Genomic DNA, 19,204 nt, shown 5'->3' with positions numbered 1-19,204 from the left:
AGCCTGTGCCCCAGAGCCTGGGAGCCGTGACTACTGAGCCAGGTTCTGCAACTACTGAAGGCTGCGCACTCTAGAGCCCACGCTCTGCAACAAGAGAAGCCACTGCAAAGAGAAGCCCACACACTCCAACTAGAGAGTGGCCCCTGCTCACCACGAGAGAAGAGCCGACTCAGCAAAAAGACCCAGCGCAACCAAAAATAAATAAAACTACATTCTTAAAAAACTTCAGAGACCAGTTCAAATGGTCAGATACAGTGAAATAATTACAATTTAAATCAAGCAATATGAAGACATTCATTTGTGAAAAATACTAAGGGAATAATGTTTGCAGAAATAAAATACCATTACATCTCATCAAGATTTTATGTGTGAAATGAAATGTGTGCCCATGTACTGCACTGACTGCACATTCTGACCACTATTCAGAAACAGTACGCTTTAAATAAAAATTTCAAAACAAACCACATAACACAAACAAGCACTTTTTATGGCAAGTTCATATAAGTATAAAGAAACTAATTTGGAAGAAGTAAAATCTTGCTCCACGGAAGATTTTACATATTAGCCAAGATCAAATTGGTCTTCTCTTAATCCAACTAATGTTAAGGTATAACTGGGGTAGGAAAGATGTGGGTGAAAGAAATTTAGCTTCTCAGGAATTTCTCATCCTTACAGTAATGCTAAGCTGCAAACTACATTTTCCAGGCTCCCAAATTTTACTGGGTAATGACCTAGCAGTAAACACTTCTCATTTCTTTTATTGTTTTAATTGAGATATAATTGACATACAGTATTAGTTTCAGGTGTACAACATAATGATTCAATATTTGTATATACTGTGAAATGATCATCACAGTAAATCTAGTTTACATCTATTACCACATAGAATTACTACAAAAATTGCTTATTTCATAAAATAAAAACAAAACATATACTCCATCATTATTGAAAATGAAAACACCATTTTCTGTTGTTTTGGCAGAAATAATCATGTGGCTGCTCTGAAATTTTTTAACAGCTTTATTGAGGTATAATTATATATGATAAAACTCACTTGTTTTAAACATACAATTCAAGATTTTTAGTATGTTTACAGAGTTGTGTGGTCACTGACAAGTGTTTTTAAAGTGACTGACTTATAGAAATGGTTCAAGTATTTGTAATTTTTCATATATAAAATGTTACAAATTTAGGTATGACTAAGAAAAAACATATATCAATATGTATATAAATCCATATATAGGACTGTTATAAAAGATTCCTTCTGCTTCTCCTGAGTAGACAAAGGTCAAGACAATTACAGAAGGTAAACTGAGCCTTTATTTTATCAATTAATTATACAGAAATTCAGATCTATTTCACTATAGGAAAGGCAAGCTTATAAAAGTCATCAATTGTTCACTTTACCAGAGAATACTTTAATATATACAAATGTCTAAAGACTTTTTCTAAACACCAATCTCCCTGTTATATATAAATACTATTCAACTGTAAAACTTAAATAATTAAAAAAAATTTTATACTTTGTATAAAGTGATATACATTTTCAAAAGTGGAACCCCTGTGTTATACTGGTTTTACAACAAATTACCACTTACTTTACTATGTTAACATAGGACTTTTACAATGTATGAAACTACATGTCATGATTTAATTCATGATATGTCTGAACTCATGCCATAAATTAATATATAAAAGCTTACACTGTATTTATTCAGTGCATGACAGAGAAGTTGCTGGCCTAAGCCAATTGGAAGTGTGATTTGAAGGAATTTAGCAGCTTTATTCCAGGTAATATGACACGTAACATTTAATAATGATATACTATTTTTCCTCTTGAATTATCAAGGTGTCTTCCAATGTCAACATTTAAAACACTCTATATTACAAAAACTGAAATGTAAAGATAAATAATTGAATGCATACACAAGGACTCAAAACAGTGTTGTTACATTGAACAATGAGCAACACCTGGCTATATCAGACTAATAGCAGTGATAGGGAAATGATTAGCAAATAATCTAGTACATACTATATACCATACTGGACAGTTTAGCAACTTAATTAGCTTATCAAGAAAGCCGATCTAATCCAAAAGAAGGGTCTCCTATTTCCAAGTGAATTAAAACGGGAGACTTGATGATTTAATTATGATGCACGTTTATTCATCTGTGGAAGTTTGGGTTCAATTTCGAGCAATAAAAATGCTGTGTGGCTTGGTTTACAGTGCAATGACAGTACCAAATTAACATTTAATTTTCAAGAAGAAGTGGAAGACAAAGGCTATGCCAGGTAAGAGTCCAGGGTGTCCCTTAACTTTGCAAATGGCATTCTACCCAAAGACAAGGAATTTGTTTACTTTCAGTGGATACTGCATCTCAATTGTCTTGACCTTCCTCAACACATTAACTGTAAAGTGATTAATGAAGTTTGAATGGAGGCTCTGGTTACACCAAAAGACAACTATACACCTCTGCATTGTTTTAATTAACAGCTAACACTTCAAATTAGCTTGCTGTTGCCACAGTAATTACCTGTTCCAATGAGTGCATGAAGGAAGCACTTTTATAAGTTATTTTTAGTGCTGAGTCCTTGAGCATTCCACTTTGTGACCAGCACAGAACTTCTGGGAATAGTACCAGCCCTTAAAATTGAGCACACAATCTATACACACTTTAGGACTGTAAAAGCTAAGTAGCCTGGTATAAATTTTTTGAGTATTTAAAATAACAAGGAGACTAGCAAAAGAGAACATCTATACTTTTCATACTTTCTTTACTTTCTCTTTTCATTTGGAATAATAGGTTCCATATGAATAAACAAAAAAGTTGGTACCAACCCTTAATTTTGGTAGTACAAATTCAGACAATGTATTGAGCAAGTCAGTAATATCGAATACTGTCTTATCTAATCCCTCCCTTTTAAGGCACAAATATCTAAAAGGTTAAAAAACTGGCTCAAGCATACACAGTCAATGGCAAAGACAAAACTGGAACTGAGGCAGAACATACATATTCTAGGAACTAAAAAAATATGTGGTAATGTTTAAGTTTTCTTAACTGCATTCTAGAGCAGGGAAACTCAAAATTCAAAACTTACAAAGGCGCCACCCTATTTCAATCAGGCTAAGGACCATCACACTAAATCTTTCCCAGCAAGGAAGCATTCTGCAACCACTGCCAACCTGTCAGGGGAGGGAGAGGAGGGAAGGCTGTATACTCTAAGACACTGCCTGGGTTCTGATGCTAGCTCTAACACTTAATGTGAACATGGACTGTTATCAAACCTCACCTTGTCTCTCGTGCCTTAAGTCTGAAAAGGGGAAATTGGTCCCTATGTTATAGACTTGTGAGGTTTAGCGAGAATAAGGAAAGCATAGAGGACAACACCTGGTACAGAGTAAGTGGGTGTTACACGTTAGGAAGCTAGAAAGTTTCCAGGGTAGTTGGGTATTTTAAGAGTAAAACCATTAAAACAGACTGAAAAAGCTCTGTTTTCTGCTTCTGCAAATCTCCCTTATCCACAATACTTACTCTGCTCCACAAAACATCTTTCTGCCTCAGGCCCTTTCTACCTACATCTCAGCCTGGACCACTCTTCCTTCAATATCCACTTGACTTGTTCCATCACTTCCTTCAGGTCCAGTGTTACTTCTCTGACTATCCTACACAGAACAGCTCATTCTCTCTTTCTTTATTCTTCATAGAATTCATGAACACTCTACTCAATGTATTATTTGTCTCCAGTCCCTAGAAAGCAAGCTCTGTGAAAACAGGGACATTTTGTTGTTGTTGCTCTATATGGCATCTCCAGTGCCTAACACTGTACTGGGCAAATTTTATAAATATTTGCTGAAAAAATGAATAAATTGCCCTTTTAAAAAATTATTGGTTTAGATCCTAAACCTATTAATATCCAATTTTTCTTTTCTTTTCTAAACTCATGAGCCCTTTAAGTATGACTGGGCTCATGAGTTTTTACATATGGTATTTTTTCACTGTTCAGTTGCAAATATTTTTGTACCATTATAATGTGCTACACGAACCATAAATTATTCAGATGCGTGCATTTTAATTCTCAAATGAATGAGAGGTTTAACATTATTATTAATTTCTAAACTAATTATATTATCATCAGAAAAAGTGATCTGTAAGTTACAAACTTAAGTGAGACTTGCTTTGTGCCCTAGTATATAATCAGTTCTTAAGTTTTCTACACCTGTATATTCTCTCAATACGATTGATAAAGAGTTACATGATCATGTGATCAACTTGCTAATGATGATGTTAAAGTCTTCTATATCTTTAATTTTTATTTGTTTCATCTATTGATTACTGAAAGATAATTCTCCTACTATGATTGTGGATTTATTAAATTTTGTCAAGCTTTTTTTTTGCTTTATGTATTTTAAGGTTATGTTATTAGCTATATACAAGCTTAAGACTATTATATATATTTTTTCTTCTACAATTATATAGTAGTCCTTTCCATCTTCATCCCTAAAATTAAAAAAAAAAAACCCCACAAAACTTTTTGCGTTAAAGTCTGCTTTGTCTTATGTTAATATAACCACACTAGCTTTCTATTGATTAATTTTTGCCTAATATCTTTTCCCCGACCTTTTCCTTTCAACCTTTCTCTGTCTTCATGTTTTAGGAATATATTCTAAAATAGTCAAAAACAGCAGATAGCTGTATTTTTTTAAGTTCCACTTGACCAATCTACTAACTGGCAATATCAGTCAACATATATCTATAATTATTGATACATATAGATTTATTTCTACCACCTTATTCATTTACTTTTCACCTCTCTCCCTCTACTATACTGGATTGTTATTGTTGTTTAACTGCTAAGTTGTCCAACTTCTTAGCAACCCTGCAAACTGTAGCCTGCCAGGCTCCTCTGTCCATGGAATTATCCTGGCAAGAATACTGGAGTGGGTTGCTATTTCCTCCTCCAGGGGATCTTCCTGACTTAATTATCGAACCCATATCTCTAAGGTCTCCTGCACTGGCAGGTGGGTTATTTAACACTGCGCCACCTTGGAAGACCTGATACACGTACACAATCCCCTCTTTTTTGGATTTCCTTCCCATTTAGGTCATCACAAAGCATTTAAAAAACTATTTATTTGGCTGTGCCAAGTCTTAGTTGAGGCATGCAGGATCTTTTGAGTTGCGGCATGTGAGATCTAGTTCCCTGACCAGAGATTGAACTCGAACACCCCAAAATTGACACTAGAGAGTTTAGCCACTGGACTACCAGGTTAGTCCCCTGCCTTCACTCTTGAATGACAGTTTAACTGAGGCAGTTATTTCCTTTTCATCTTGTGAGGATACCACTGTCTTTCAGCTTTCAGTACTATTGGTGCAAGCTTGCTATCCACAAATTGCTGGCCGGTAAATGCCACTGAAGGTTCTTGGACAGAAGAGTGGTATGATCAGGCTTTAAAATTCTTACTCTGGCTGCAGATTACCACAATACTACTTGAAAGAGCAAGGAGCACTTAGAATGGTGTTACTATAGTCTACGTAAGAGGGCGTAATATGAATCTAGGTAGTATTATCAGATGTGGTAAAGGGGACATAGACAGAAGACTCTGGCCAGATATAATTTACGACACATGGGGATGAGGAGGCTAAACCTAAAACTGCAAGCAAAGATCATAGAATTATGGTGTTTATTAACAGAAATAGAAGACTCTTATCTAGTCATCCTTAAATATATAATCCTGCACTTTTAGCTTCATGAGGGCAGAGACCACATCAACTGCATTCAACAATGTATATATAGCATCTAGCAAAATACTTAGCACATCATAGATACTCAAATATTTATGAGTTAATAAGTAAATGGTGTGGTCAGGAAAGGGAAGAAAGAAAAAGGAAACGGGGAACTAACAATTTCTAAGAGTCCACAGAATTATTCTGATTTTCATATGCTGTATGTAACATTAAGTCACATTTCACAGATAATGACAGAAACAGACTTGGGGATGTTAAGGTGATAAGAATTTATGAATGGCAGATATAAGATTCAAATTCAGGTCTATTTCAATTTAATGCTTGTGTTCTTTCCAGTACAGACAGAGTATGCACAGGGAATGATTTGAAATAAGTTTATTTCAGGATAATGTGAGTGTTGAACATGGAATTCAGAAGAAGAATGTACTAAAATTCCACATATCATATTCCCTATCCTGTGGCTTATATTTCCCTATCCTGTGGTTGATGCCAATTCATCCACTGGCATCAACTACTCTGATGTTTTATGATATGTCACATGTTGCTGTTAATATTATTTTTCTTCAAAAGTGTTATGTAACTTCACTAGTATAAGCTTCATTTAACTATACTGTAAATTCTAATTACCAAACAATACTGTAAATTCTTAATATAGGGTCTGTATCTTATCCTATTTTATTGTAAGTTTCAAGTCAGGGTCAAGGTCCATTCTCTTAACTGCTATATCCCCAAATTCTACCACAGTATATGGCACACTCTCCTCTTAGATACCTAGTTTTCATATTTAATAAACAATGCACATCTCCAACTGCCAAGCACACTGGTGGGCACTGTGGCTGGGGTCGAGAACAAACCAGACAAGGTTCTTGCTTTCCTGGAGCTTACTTTATAGTGGGGCAAGACTGACAATAATCAAATAAATACACAGTATGTCATGTAGCAGAAGTGCAACAAAAAAGACTACAGGTAGGGACATAGACAGTGATCAAGATTAGGGGCATTTTTGAAAAAATATTATAGGTAGGAGGAAATTAAGGAATGCACTGCTCATTCAGTTATATGTGAGCAGTAAAGGAGTATACCACTTAGATAGTCAGAAAAAGAGGACTGTGGGCAGAGGAAATGTTGAGTTCAAGGCCTTAAGGTGGAAGTGTGTATTTGACATGTGTTTGGAAGTGGAAGAAGCAAGAAGACTAGGTGTGGGAGACAAAGTTAGAAAGGTAATGGGAAGACAGATTGTTTAGTACCATTTAGACCATGGTGAGGTCTTTGGCTGTCATCCTGAATGATACAAAAAGTCACAGAGTCATGTGGAGAGTTTATACTCAGAAAGATCATTTTGTTAGTTTATACTCAGAAAGATCATTTTGTCTGTCATGTAGAGAATGCTTTGTAGGAAATTAAGGACACAAACCAGAATAGTAGCTGGGAGACAAGAGATAATAGAGGCTTAGAATATGGTGGTAGGTCAGAGGTGGTCCGCTTGCTGAAACAGCTTTGAGGAAACACCAACAAGATTTGTGGGTTAATATAATGGATGGTCTGGGAGAAAAAGAAGAAAGAAGAATGACTGGAAAGTCTCTGTCATGAGCAGCTTGTAGAATGAAGTTTCCACTTACAAAGATTAGAAAAACTAAGAAAGAACAGATTTTAGAAGAAACCAAGAACTCCACTTTGGGTGACTTTCAAATGCCTAAGACATTCAATTGGTAATTAGATATGAGTCTGAAGTTCAGGGCAGAGGACAGGACTGGAGATATACATTTGGGCTTCATCAACATATAGATGATATGTAAAGCCATGAAACTACAAAATCTCACTTGGGAATTTTTTAAAAATATTTTTATTTATCTGGCTGCATGGGTCTTGGTTAAAGCAAATGGGGATCTTCAATCTTTGTTGTGACATGTGGAATCTTCAGTTGAGGCACACGGGATTCTTAGTTGTGCATGCAAACTCTCAGCTGCAGCATGTGGGATCTAGTTCCCTAACCAGGGATCAAATCCAGGCCCCTTGCACTGGGAGCACAGAGTCAGGGCCAGCAGACCACCAGGAAAGTCCCTCAATTAGGAATTAAATTAAATCAAGATGAAGTATCAGGACTGGACCCGAACAACTCCAAATCCAGCAATCAGGGAGCTGAGACAAAATCAGTGAAGGCGATGAGCAGGTACAGAATGGATGCCAGCAACGGAACCCACAGAACAGTGCTCCCAAGGCCTGAATGTTGGCGCTACATCTCTGACACTGCCAAGTGCAGTACCTCGCTCAAGGCAGGTATCCAAAAGCACATGCGACCGACTTCAAAAGCAATATTTGGGGACAAATGCAACGAATCTTATTATTTTCTATATGAAGACGGGTCTAGTACAATACACACAGGTTAGAGGTGTGTGAACTTGTCATCAAGTTCCTAATAAGACTTTATTAAAAGATACATTAATCCAAAAAACTAAACAGAATTTCTATAAGAATCTTTAAAAGTGTGTAAGGAAAAGGAGAAATTTGAAAGTGAAATGTTAAAAAATCCTACATTCACACAGGACATAAGGGAGAAGCAACCTGTGTTCACATTTCAACATCTGGACTCCCACACAAATTTATGTCATGTGTAAGATCAATTGCATCTGTATTTTACAATGTTTACTGAAATTATTTATGCTTAGAATTTCAAATTCTAGGAGAACTGAAAAAATATGAATCGGCCCAGATGACTCCTGTTCACAAAATAAATAACCTAGAGCTGATCATATATTTTCTGATAAAGCTTGTACAATCTCATACAATTAAAGCAGGCATCTAATTTCTATGACACAATTCTGCATATTAATTTCTAAATACTTACTAATCAAATTATTTTCAATTATGAGAAGAAAGAATTTATAATAGGGAATACTTATGCTTCTCTAATTGTGAGGTAGGATATAATTTAAGAATGGGGGACTGACCTATGATCTGACTGCAAATACTTCATATTTCAGCATAAATTATAATATGACATGGGATAAATGTCACTCTGTTAGTGAAACAGTCATCAAAATGACTACGGAAACACGACTCCTCCCTTTTTTTTGCCTCTTAGAGCCAGGATTTCAAGAGTAATTGCATGTATGATGACTTTTAATCATGAGAGCAAGACAAGAACACTAAAATTACAGCATTGCCACTGCCCTGTGAAGGGGGCAGGGCAATTCTTTCACATTCCATGTGGAATAAACGCCACTGACTTAAGTTCCACTCTCACAGAGCATACCGCATAAAAGGTTAGTGAAAAGCGGGACGCAATTACTCTGTGAATTATTTATAGAGCACTATCAATTGTTGGAAATTCTCCAAATGAATGGGAAACTTAAGAAAAAAAGCCAGTCACTAAAATGGTGAAACCAGTAGTTAAGGTCTGGCTTAAGAAGTACATACCTACACAAACAAAACAAAATATTTTGCTATTTTGTAAGATTAATTTTTTTTAAAAAAAACCCTAGATGTTGTCTTTTAATGCAATGACATGCTTTCAGGAACCAAATGCAAACTAGCTATGGTTCAGTTAATGAAAATTTTGTTTTATTGTTTGATCATTTTAGAGATTTATTCTCTTGGTAGGTTTCTTTGGGGGTGGATTTTATCAATATGTCACATAACAAAATAGCCATCCACAGGGAAAAAAAAAATTCAAATAGTTTCAGGGAAATCAACACTGACAGTTGCTGTCTCCCATAATAGATAAACACATTAGCCAGGCTCTAGCTGTTAAAATAGGAAATCCAAAGTAAACAGCAGTTGTAAAAAGCTTTCATATAAACTGTACTAGTTCAAATAGCAGTCTATGCCAACGTTCCTTCTGCCTAAAAACCCATTACAAATGCTGACTACTGATTGTAAAATGATTTATGGTTAAGCAACAGGGCCCCGCAGACTGTTTAAGCATCAAATCAAACATGTTATTAGGTCACACATATTAACAGCTCTTTCAAGATGCTGATCATACACAGGGCTCACAAACCAACCTAATGTTTTTGGTAGGGTTAGAAAGAGTTCCAACCAGAAAAGAGCTATTTCAACTCTACATTTTATGATTTCTTCTTCTTTCTATTTCCTTTGGTTCTCTTTTTTACTCCCACATCTGTCTCAAAGTTAATGTGGTCATCACTTCCTCCATATTTCTTTCATAAGTTGATATAGCCTGATTCAAGCCTTTAACATCAACTAGAATAATGTCTTTCAATACATGGCCCAAGTGCATTTGAGATTAAGGAAGCTATAGTCATAGTGATCTCTTGATCAAAGTTTCTGAAAGAATGTTAATGGGCAAAACAGAGGCAAGAGAAAGCCCAATGATGAGGATGGGAAAAAAATGAGGCAACACATGTGGGACGGAAACAAGAGTATCTTAAGGATTAATTAGTTAGGAAACTTCTTTCCTGAAATGGCTTGATTACAATATCATCTCTGCTCATAGTGGAAAGCTAACAATAAGTTACTTTCCAAAATGAGATATAAAAATCGCTATTTCAGAAAACCTCCTTCTATAAGTAACATTCAATTGTGCTTTGTGGTTTATAAAAAGTTTTTTATATAAGGAAGCCATTTAAGTTGCACAAAAATGTGTAAGGCAGATATTCTCATTAGCCCCACTTTACATATACGGAAACCAAGGCTTGGTGAGGTTAACGACTGCTTCAAGATTCTTATCTCCTAAGCTTTGGAGAACGTTTTTTAGAAAAAGTTGGCTTGAAACTCAACATTCAAAAAACAAAGATCATGATATCCAGTCCCATCATTTCACGGCAAATAGATGGGGAAACGATGGAAACAGTGAGAAACTTTATTTTGGGGGGCTACAAAATCACTGCAGATGGTGATTGCAGTCATGAAGTTAAAAGATGTTTGTTCCTGGGAAGAAAAGTTACGACCAACCTAGATAACATATTAAAAAGTAGAGAGAGTAATTAGCCTCCAACTAATAAAAATAAATGGAAAAAAAAAAAAAGTTGAGACATTAGTTTGCCAACAAAAGTCCATCTAGTCAAAGCTATGGTTCTTCCAGTAGTCACGTATGGATGTGAGTTGGACTATAAAGAAAGCTAAGCGCCGAAGAATTGATGCTTTTGAACTGTGGTGCTGGAGAAGACTCTTGAGAGTCCCCTGGACTGCAAGGAGATCCAACCAGTCCATCCTAAAGGAGTTCAGTCTTGGGTGTTCATTGGAAGGACTGATGTTGAAGTTGAAGCTCCAATACTTTGGCCACCTCATGCGCAGAACTGACTCATTGGAAAAGACCCTGAGGCTGGGAAAGATTGAAGGCGGGAAGAGAAGGGAATGACAAAGGATGAGATGGCTGAATGGCATCACCGACTCGATGGATATGAGTGAGTAAGCTCCAGGAGTTGGTGATGGACAGGGAAGCCTGGGTGCTGCAGTCCATGGGGTCGCAAAGAGTCAGACAGGACTGAGTGACTGAACTGAACTGAAGGGACTGAAGCTTTGGACTGGGCTGTGGGTTCAAATTCCTCTGCAGCCAAACCCAATGCTCGTCCCCAACAAGCCTGTGTGAACATGAACAGGCTGCTTCTAGATTCTCTAATTTCAGTTGTCTTCAAGGTTCTCTGGATATGGTCAGTGCTGGCTTTTAAAAAGCAATAGGGAAAATCGATTGAATGACTCACTTTTCAGAGTTGCATTAACTTTTTCAGGCCACTGGGGTACAATTTACTAAATTACCTCTCCTAGAACACTAAATAGTACCCTAGTGGGTCAAAGAGTAAATGCACCTCTGAAAAGTGAGCCATTTATCCCCTTCTTCCCTGTAGTACCAGATGCAATCTGTCCCCTATGACAGAAATATTAACCCATTTCCATTAAAAACTCAAGAAATTGTCCCACACTAGAGAAAATGAGTATGGGGAAGCTTCCCTGGGAGAGGAAAACAAAACAAACAAACAAAAATCTCTCTTCTATAACCTTGCCCACAATACTGGTGAAAAGTCAACATGTATTTATATGAAAATACTGGGGTTTCATTCACTGAAGATTGATTTTAATCAAGGCCTCAAAACACAACAAAAAAATAGAAATTCAAAGCTGATGGTTTTCAGCAGGGAGATGCACAGGACATCATGATAACTAGTTTCATCCTGTACTGCAGTATTTAAAAAGCAAAGCTCAAACATATATCTTGCATGTGTAATACAATATATATCACAAATGGTGGTTCTTACACATATATCACTATCCTAGAGGTTATCCCTTTGACACAAAAAAATCTTCTTGGCTAGCAAATAAGCACATTATTGCTTTTAACCTTTATAAATGCAAAAGCCTCTGAATACATTTCTGAGTTGCCTCAGGAATAGCTATTGAGTGACTTAACAGTTGCTAGATACCTTAATAAAGCTAAACTTCAAGTTTTCAGCACTGTTAGTCTCTTACTCTTCTGGAAGATGGCTATGTAATGAAAATAAGACAACTTTAATTTAAGAATCATCCAGCTTCTAATTAAACTGCCATAGGCAGCTGGTTGGATAAGTTTTAATCAGTTTCAATCACCTATTGATTGGTATACTGAAGCCTAAAAAATTAAAAGTAAAAGATGATTGGGGAATTGTCCCATCTCAGAACAACAGTACAGGCCTCTGTAAATAACTCCTCTTTTAACCATCAGCTAAATGAACACTTCAATACTGCAGTACAAAGTCTTCTGCAAAATTACTTTAACTAACAAGCAGAAATTTATCAGCTTCAGCCAAAATCAATGCTGAAATCAATTTGAACACTGGTTGTGTCTAAAGGGGCTCATTGGCAATTTAGGGAAATTACACCATGTAAATGCCTGTGCTTTAATTGAACAGTTTCATCAACTAGGCTGTGATTGCTGTCCATTCACTTATTTACTTTCGCTGCAGCTACCATTCTGCAAAGGAATGGCTTTTGTCAGGCTGAAGAGAGGCACTTTATCTTCATTTTGTGCACTTTTGTGCACAACAGACTTCATGAAACTGGCATATCATGACTAGGGTCAAAACAAACCAGGAGGGACTTTTTCCTTTAACCTAAAAAATGAACAACACTCAAACTACCATCATACTTTATGCCATCCAGGAAGAGTCATCTTTAAGCAAAGAAAAATCTTTGCCTCTATGTTTTGGACAACAGAAGAAAGTATTTGGATTCTAAACCAAATTCCACTGTGCTCTTCTTTTTGAGATATCTATAGCGACTTCCAAAAATATATAAACTGCATTAGAATATTCTCTCCGAAAATTAAGTAACATTTTGTTTTACAAAGTCCTTTGAGATTAGTCAAGAGGAGCTGATTCTCCAATCTATTCAGGAGATTAAGGCTTAAAGACATCACATATATTTTTGAAGTAAGACTAATGAGAGGAGAAAGGGAGAGGGGTCTGCGTGGGAGGAAGAAATCAGACTTGTTTGTAAAGATCAGAGGCCAAAAACATCTATAAGACTCCAACAATGACAGATACACAAAAATACATACACAAAAGCACTCACACAAAATCATGAGCAATGAAAAAAACCCAAAGATGCAATTTCTGCAGAACTATATGTGGAACTGACTGAAGTCTGGAGACAGGAATTAATGTTTTAAATACTGGGTTAATCACTTAGTTCAAAGATTACAAATTTCAGGGAAGGTGAGAAGAAAGAAGACAGCTATTTGTTCATATGAGTCATCTGTAAGGTTCACGTGCCTGATGCAAAAAATAAAAATACAAAATACAGCAGTAGTATCTGTGCTAGAAAATGCCATCAGAATGTTTCAGGCTTTCACATAGTTTGCTTACCTTAGCTCCTCAGAGAATCAAAATGTAACTGTTTACTAAAAAGGGCACTGGGAAAGCATCAAGAAATAAGAAAGCGTGACTTTCAGCGGTGGTTCTAGCCCTTGTCTTGCTTTAACTCCTCAGAGAAATCCCCTGATCTCAGGATTTCATCACAGGTTACACGATGTTGGTGACACTTCTTCTACCCAGCTACATTCCAGCGTTGCTGGCGTTAACCCTTGGCATGCGATGGTGGCCCAGGGTGGAAACAGAAACACAGCCATACAATCCTGAGCATCCACTGCTTCCTGGGTACACGAAGGCAGGGCCCTAAAACATTTTACTAGGCTTCCAGGGAAACAAGAGAAACTTCTCATTTGCCTTTCCAGTCAGTTGCCCGAGGCTTACACTCTGCAACACTAAAAGATTAACTTTCAAGAAAAGTTAAAAGGAAGAAAAAACAAATGGTGTACAGAAACTAAACTTGGTACATGTGTTGCAGTAAAAATTCACTCTGTAATTTTATCCCACCTATCATTTTCTCTACAACTATAAAATTTCATTGGCTATATGTTTTGTTGCTCAGACAATGTAAAAATATATTTTATTCATAGTTTTTAGATAACTTTTCAGAAAACTTAATTATGGTTTAATCAGAGCTTTGTTTATTGACTACAGTATATTGTTACATTTTGTTTCTATAGTTAGCAGTCATAACAGAATCAGTATGCTTGAGAATCTTATACAATGTATATTTTCCAAGTACACTAAGCTTGTTAAAATACTATATTGATTGTGCCCTAAAGCAAGTTCTAATTTTGTCTGAACATTCTTCATTTCATTATTTGAATTCACAAAACAAAAACCACAGTTCTGCTTTGAGCAATAATACTGTACATTCTTTTTCTTTCCTTCTTCTGTAGTACTGCCTAGGAAAAATATGGAAAGTTTAGGATCAGATACATAATACAAAGTTGGAGCCCACTATACAGAGTGAAGTAAGCCAGAAAGATAAAGACCAATACAGTATACTAACGCATATATATGGAATTTAGAAAGATGGTAACGATAACCCTATATGCAAGACAGAAAAAGAGACACATGTATAGAACAGACTTTTGGACTCTATGAGAGAAGGCGAGGGTGGAATGATCTGAGAGAACAGCATCGAAATATGTATATTATCAAGTGTGAAACAGATTGCCAGCCCAGGTTGGATGCATGAGACAAGTGCTCGGGGCTGGTGCACTGGGATGACCCAGAGGGATGGGATGGGGAGGGAGGTGGGAGGGGGGGTTCAGGATGGGAAACACATGTAAATCCATGGCTGATTCATGTCAATGTATGGCAAAAACCACTACAATATTGTAAAGTAATTAGCCTCCAACTAATAAAAATAAATGGAAAAAAAAATCAAAGTAATGTTTAAAAAAACTTGATGCTTAATACCCAGAGCTTAAGTCACTATTGCTGTCTCCTCCTCTCATTTAGTAACCTGCTCCTCCCATTCAGTTTTAGTGCACAAATCAGAGCTTAAGTGTGTTCGACTCCAGTAAGGCAGCAATTTAACAGGAACACGGTCTCTTATAGCAAGGTAACCAAAGACAGAGCAATGGAAAAAAAAGAAAAACAGAACTGTGGCAGAAAACTATACACAGTAAATGCAGTTTGTACTTCCCAGTGAATTATTTTCCAAAAAAGCAACTTAAGTAAATACCCTAGATGCTATGGTGTACAAATATCTGCCTGTGCTATATGACAACCAAGAGCCTTTAATTTTCTAACACATCAGATACTGTAAAATAGTTTAGAAAAATTTAATGTGTCTTATAAATCAAGAAATGCTCCAACTCCTCTAGTACAACCATAGAATTAATCTCAGGATCCAATTATTAAATTCAAAGCTTTTGATAAGTAAAGAGACCCAAAGGATAGAACAAATAACAAGTTATGTTGCCATAAATCTGTCAACGAAGTAATGGTTGTTTTAACATCTACTAAAAAGACTCTAAAATTAACAACTAGAGATGGTGCATCACTGACTTTCAAGATCATATATTAATTTAGATCTCACATTGAAAAATAATTTGGGTTAAAAATTGAGAAACGTAAAAGAGTGTAGATGACAAAAAGGAAAACCGTGGCTTGAGAAGTAAGTCCAAGTACTGATGTAGTGTCAGAAGAAATTTGAGGTGGACAACTCGATGTTGAGATACTGAGTTCTAATCTTGATTTGACCATGGGCATGCCACTTAACCCTTCCAAGATTTATCCTTCTCACTAGTAAAAAGGGGCTAAGTATACAGACCATGCTTCTTGGCAAGGATTTAGCGAGATCTCAAAGATCCCCTTCAGAAAAACCTGCTCCTCTGTCTACCAGGAATGCCCTTCAGACTTTATGTCAGTTGTCTTGGAACCTCTTGACTTTCTCTCATGCAGATAAAAGGCAGCCAACTCCTGTGACCACTTATCAACTCAAGTAACAGTTCCTCCATGAGGCCCCTTCTGATTCCTGAGGAAAGAGCTAAAAGTCATCACTCCCTCCTCGCCCGCAAGGGCCTGTGTGCCACAGACACACGGCCTAGACTGCGAGGCCCCGCACTTACCTATCGACAAGGCGTCTCCCTCCATCTCGACACAGGCCGATGAGAGCCTGCTCTCCCCAACAGCTGACACAGCGCCCTCCACACGGCACACGCTCAGAAGGCACCCACTAATGAACGAAGGAAGACTGGACACGCACATGTCCCAGGCCCCTGTTTATTCTCCCCACGCTCCTGAGTGGTCTCTGAACTGCCCATCTCTCTCTGGAGTCAGCACCCAGAACTAGACACGAAAATCCAAAAGTTACACCCTGCGAGACAAAGTCAAACCTGGATGCTCTACGCTCTTAATGCATCCAGAAGACAGATTTTAATGGAAACTAGACCTCTTCCACCCTATAAAAACAGAAGTGTGCTAATGCTTATCTGTTCTTAAACCACTTCTGCTGAGGACTTTATATTTCTTTATAAAGAAAGCGCTTTTATTAAAATAAAATATTAGAAAGAAGCCTTGCTACTTCAAAACTATTTTTCCCTGAAAGGAGATAGGGTTGAAATACTTCAATTCAGCAAATTCTTACTTGAAATATTACCATAATGTATTGATTTTTACCAGACTCAATTGACTGAAAAGTTGTTTGTATAGCAATATTGGCCAAACCAATATACTAGAACAATTTTGTTACCCATAGTAATCAAGTGTATTTCTGAAGTATAATTATACTGTCATAAAAATAAAGCCAAGATACTCTTTTCCAAGCAATAAAACAATAAGGGCTATAAAACAGGAAGAAGAAAAGGCTAAATAAATGAGATTTTTTAAAATGAAATTTAGTGTCTTTCAGAAATACCCCTGCCTCTTCTTCCTTCCCTTAAGCCAAGGTTAGCAGAAAATGATCAATACTTCAATCTCAATAAACTATTTCAATAATAGTTAATTCGGGTGGAAACAGAGTCTGAAAATCTCTGCTCAGCGACCTGTGACATCCTGTCATGTTGGCTGGATGCCAATAATCCATCATTGCTGTAATGAATGTGAGCATGTGTGAAGTGATGGGAACATGGAGATGGGGCAGCAAAGGCAGGAGAGGTGCAGAGTCAGGAGCTCAGGTTCATTCTTCAGGTTCTAATCAATACAATGCGCATTACTGTATGAAACAAACCTGTAACAGTGAATGCTGAGAGAGGGAAGTGTACATAATTAATTTTATTTGACAAATGCTTATTGATTTTCTGAAAATATTTAATATCCTTGCTTGTCACATGATACTATAATACAATTCAGCCATATACAAGTATTTAATTTTACATTAAGATGATGTCTTATTTACTAGTTTAAAATACAATCCTGGCTGCAAGGAAAGGGCACTTCATTTGATTGGAAATTTAAAGTTAAAATAAATCAAACAATCACCCTAGCTCTTGGGTCAATATCAAAACCATTTAAAAACTACTCTTAATTTACAAGAAGCACTTCAGGGAGAAAAACAAAAAGAAGTGGAGTCACTGATGCAGTTGTTAGAGAAACTGGGGTCAGGCCTATGACTGTTTCTGGTTTGGCACCTTTGGGTTGTTTGGTGAAAAAGGAAATCAGAGTTTTTCTCGGTATTATGTGGTTCCCAATATTTACATCAAGGACTCTCTTGGTTGTGCTTTCCCTTCAGGAATCCTGTTTTAAAATATTTTGTTTACTAAATAGCATTTAATTAGGCAACAATTCATATATTTTTTCATTTTCTATAACTGACCACCACAGCTTCTAATGTTCATAAAATAAATCATGTTTATCAGCAATGGGCTGATACAATTCCAGTCCTGAAACAAAAATGTAATGTTTTAGTTGGCCTGTAAGCCATATCACAAAGGCAGAATACAATTTAATAGTACACATGATCTGAGTTACCATCTCCAAGAACCATCCCCACTCTACTGCCCAACGAATATTTCATAATATAGGTAAGACAACAGAAAGAAGGCAAGACCAACACCTTTGAGAATTATTAACCCTTCTCTCTTATCTCTAGATATGGCCAAATTAATTGTTAAATAATGGTATATATCCAATCTTTGGAACACCATGTAGTTAGCATATATGCCACCAATTATACCACTGAGAAAATTCTACCTCAAACCCAGGTTACACTCTTAACTGTACTGTAAGAAGCAGCTGGATTTAGAAAATTCACTAGTGTTTTCCAATACCTTGAGATTAGAATACACGGCCAGAAAGCTGACAGCAAGAGTCTTAACCTGAATAATTGCATTAAGGAAAAAGAGAACATACGATCCATAAGTGTGTGTTGGCTAACTGACTTAGCATGACCTAAGTCCTAAGAGGTAGATACTACTTCCATTTTTGAACCCAAAGCTTACACGACTCCTTCAAACCAACGCACTGAAAGAGCAAAAAACCTGAGTGCCTGACTCATTATCATAGAACGTTTTCAAAGTAACTGGGCCTATTAATTACTTTCACTTCCACATGACTTACTCTCCAAGAAAAAAAGACAGTAACTAGAATGTTGAGTTAATGGATACCAAATACTCAGTTTTAAATATGTGAAAGAAAATTAACCATTCAAACATGTTTTTAGTTTAGAAATCCCTATGTTTCTTGGTGAATGTTCTAAAACAATTATGCAGGCTCAAAATTATGCAGCATCTAAAACTAGCTAGATATGGGGAGGATCCAATTAAAGAACTCTGCTAAAACCTGCTTGGAAAAAACCTCCACTTGCCTCATTCTCATTCCAGCCAACATGTATAGAGCATCTCTTCTACCCTTAGGACTGTGCTGGGTACACTAGAAAATACAAGTAAATGCAATGGACTCTGCTTGACCTTGACAAAACGCTGCCTCAGGGAAAAAGAGAGTGAAAGGAAGAGATGCTGTGTATGTGCTGGCTCTGCCGCGTGAATGTGAGCCCTAGCTTCCACCAGTGTTAAAAGAGGCTTGCCATTAATACCAGCTGTCTTATAGCAATTTGAAAGTAAACTACGATAAAAGAGAATATACCTTGAAACTTCGAAAAATCATAATATATGATATAATAATAAACCATATTCATAAGGCAACTAAAGAACAAAAGGAAACATAGAAATACATTATGTATCATACTGTACAATTTCTCAAAGT

The 19,204-nt window shown here is 36.5% G+C and overlaps 1 protein-coding gene across 5 annotated transcripts in view; it reads right to left on the bottom strand.

Moving 5' to 3' along the window:
* MAP2K5 (mitogen-activated protein kinase kinase 5) overlaps positions 1 to 19,204 on the bottom strand; it is a 263,311-nt gene that overhangs the window by 172,401 nt on the left and 71,706 nt on the right. The gene's annotated exons all lie outside the window — the stretch shown is intronic.

Source organism: Odocoileus virginianus, chromosome 6 (assembly GCF_023699985.2).
Source record: "Odocoileus virginianus isolate 20LAN1187 ecotype Illinois chromosome 6, Ovbor_1.2, whole genome shotgun sequence".
NCBI lineage: Eukaryota > Metazoa > Chordata > Mammalia > Artiodactyla > Cervidae > Odocoileus > Odocoileus virginianus.
This window is presented reverse-complemented; position numbering and strand designations above follow the sequence as displayed.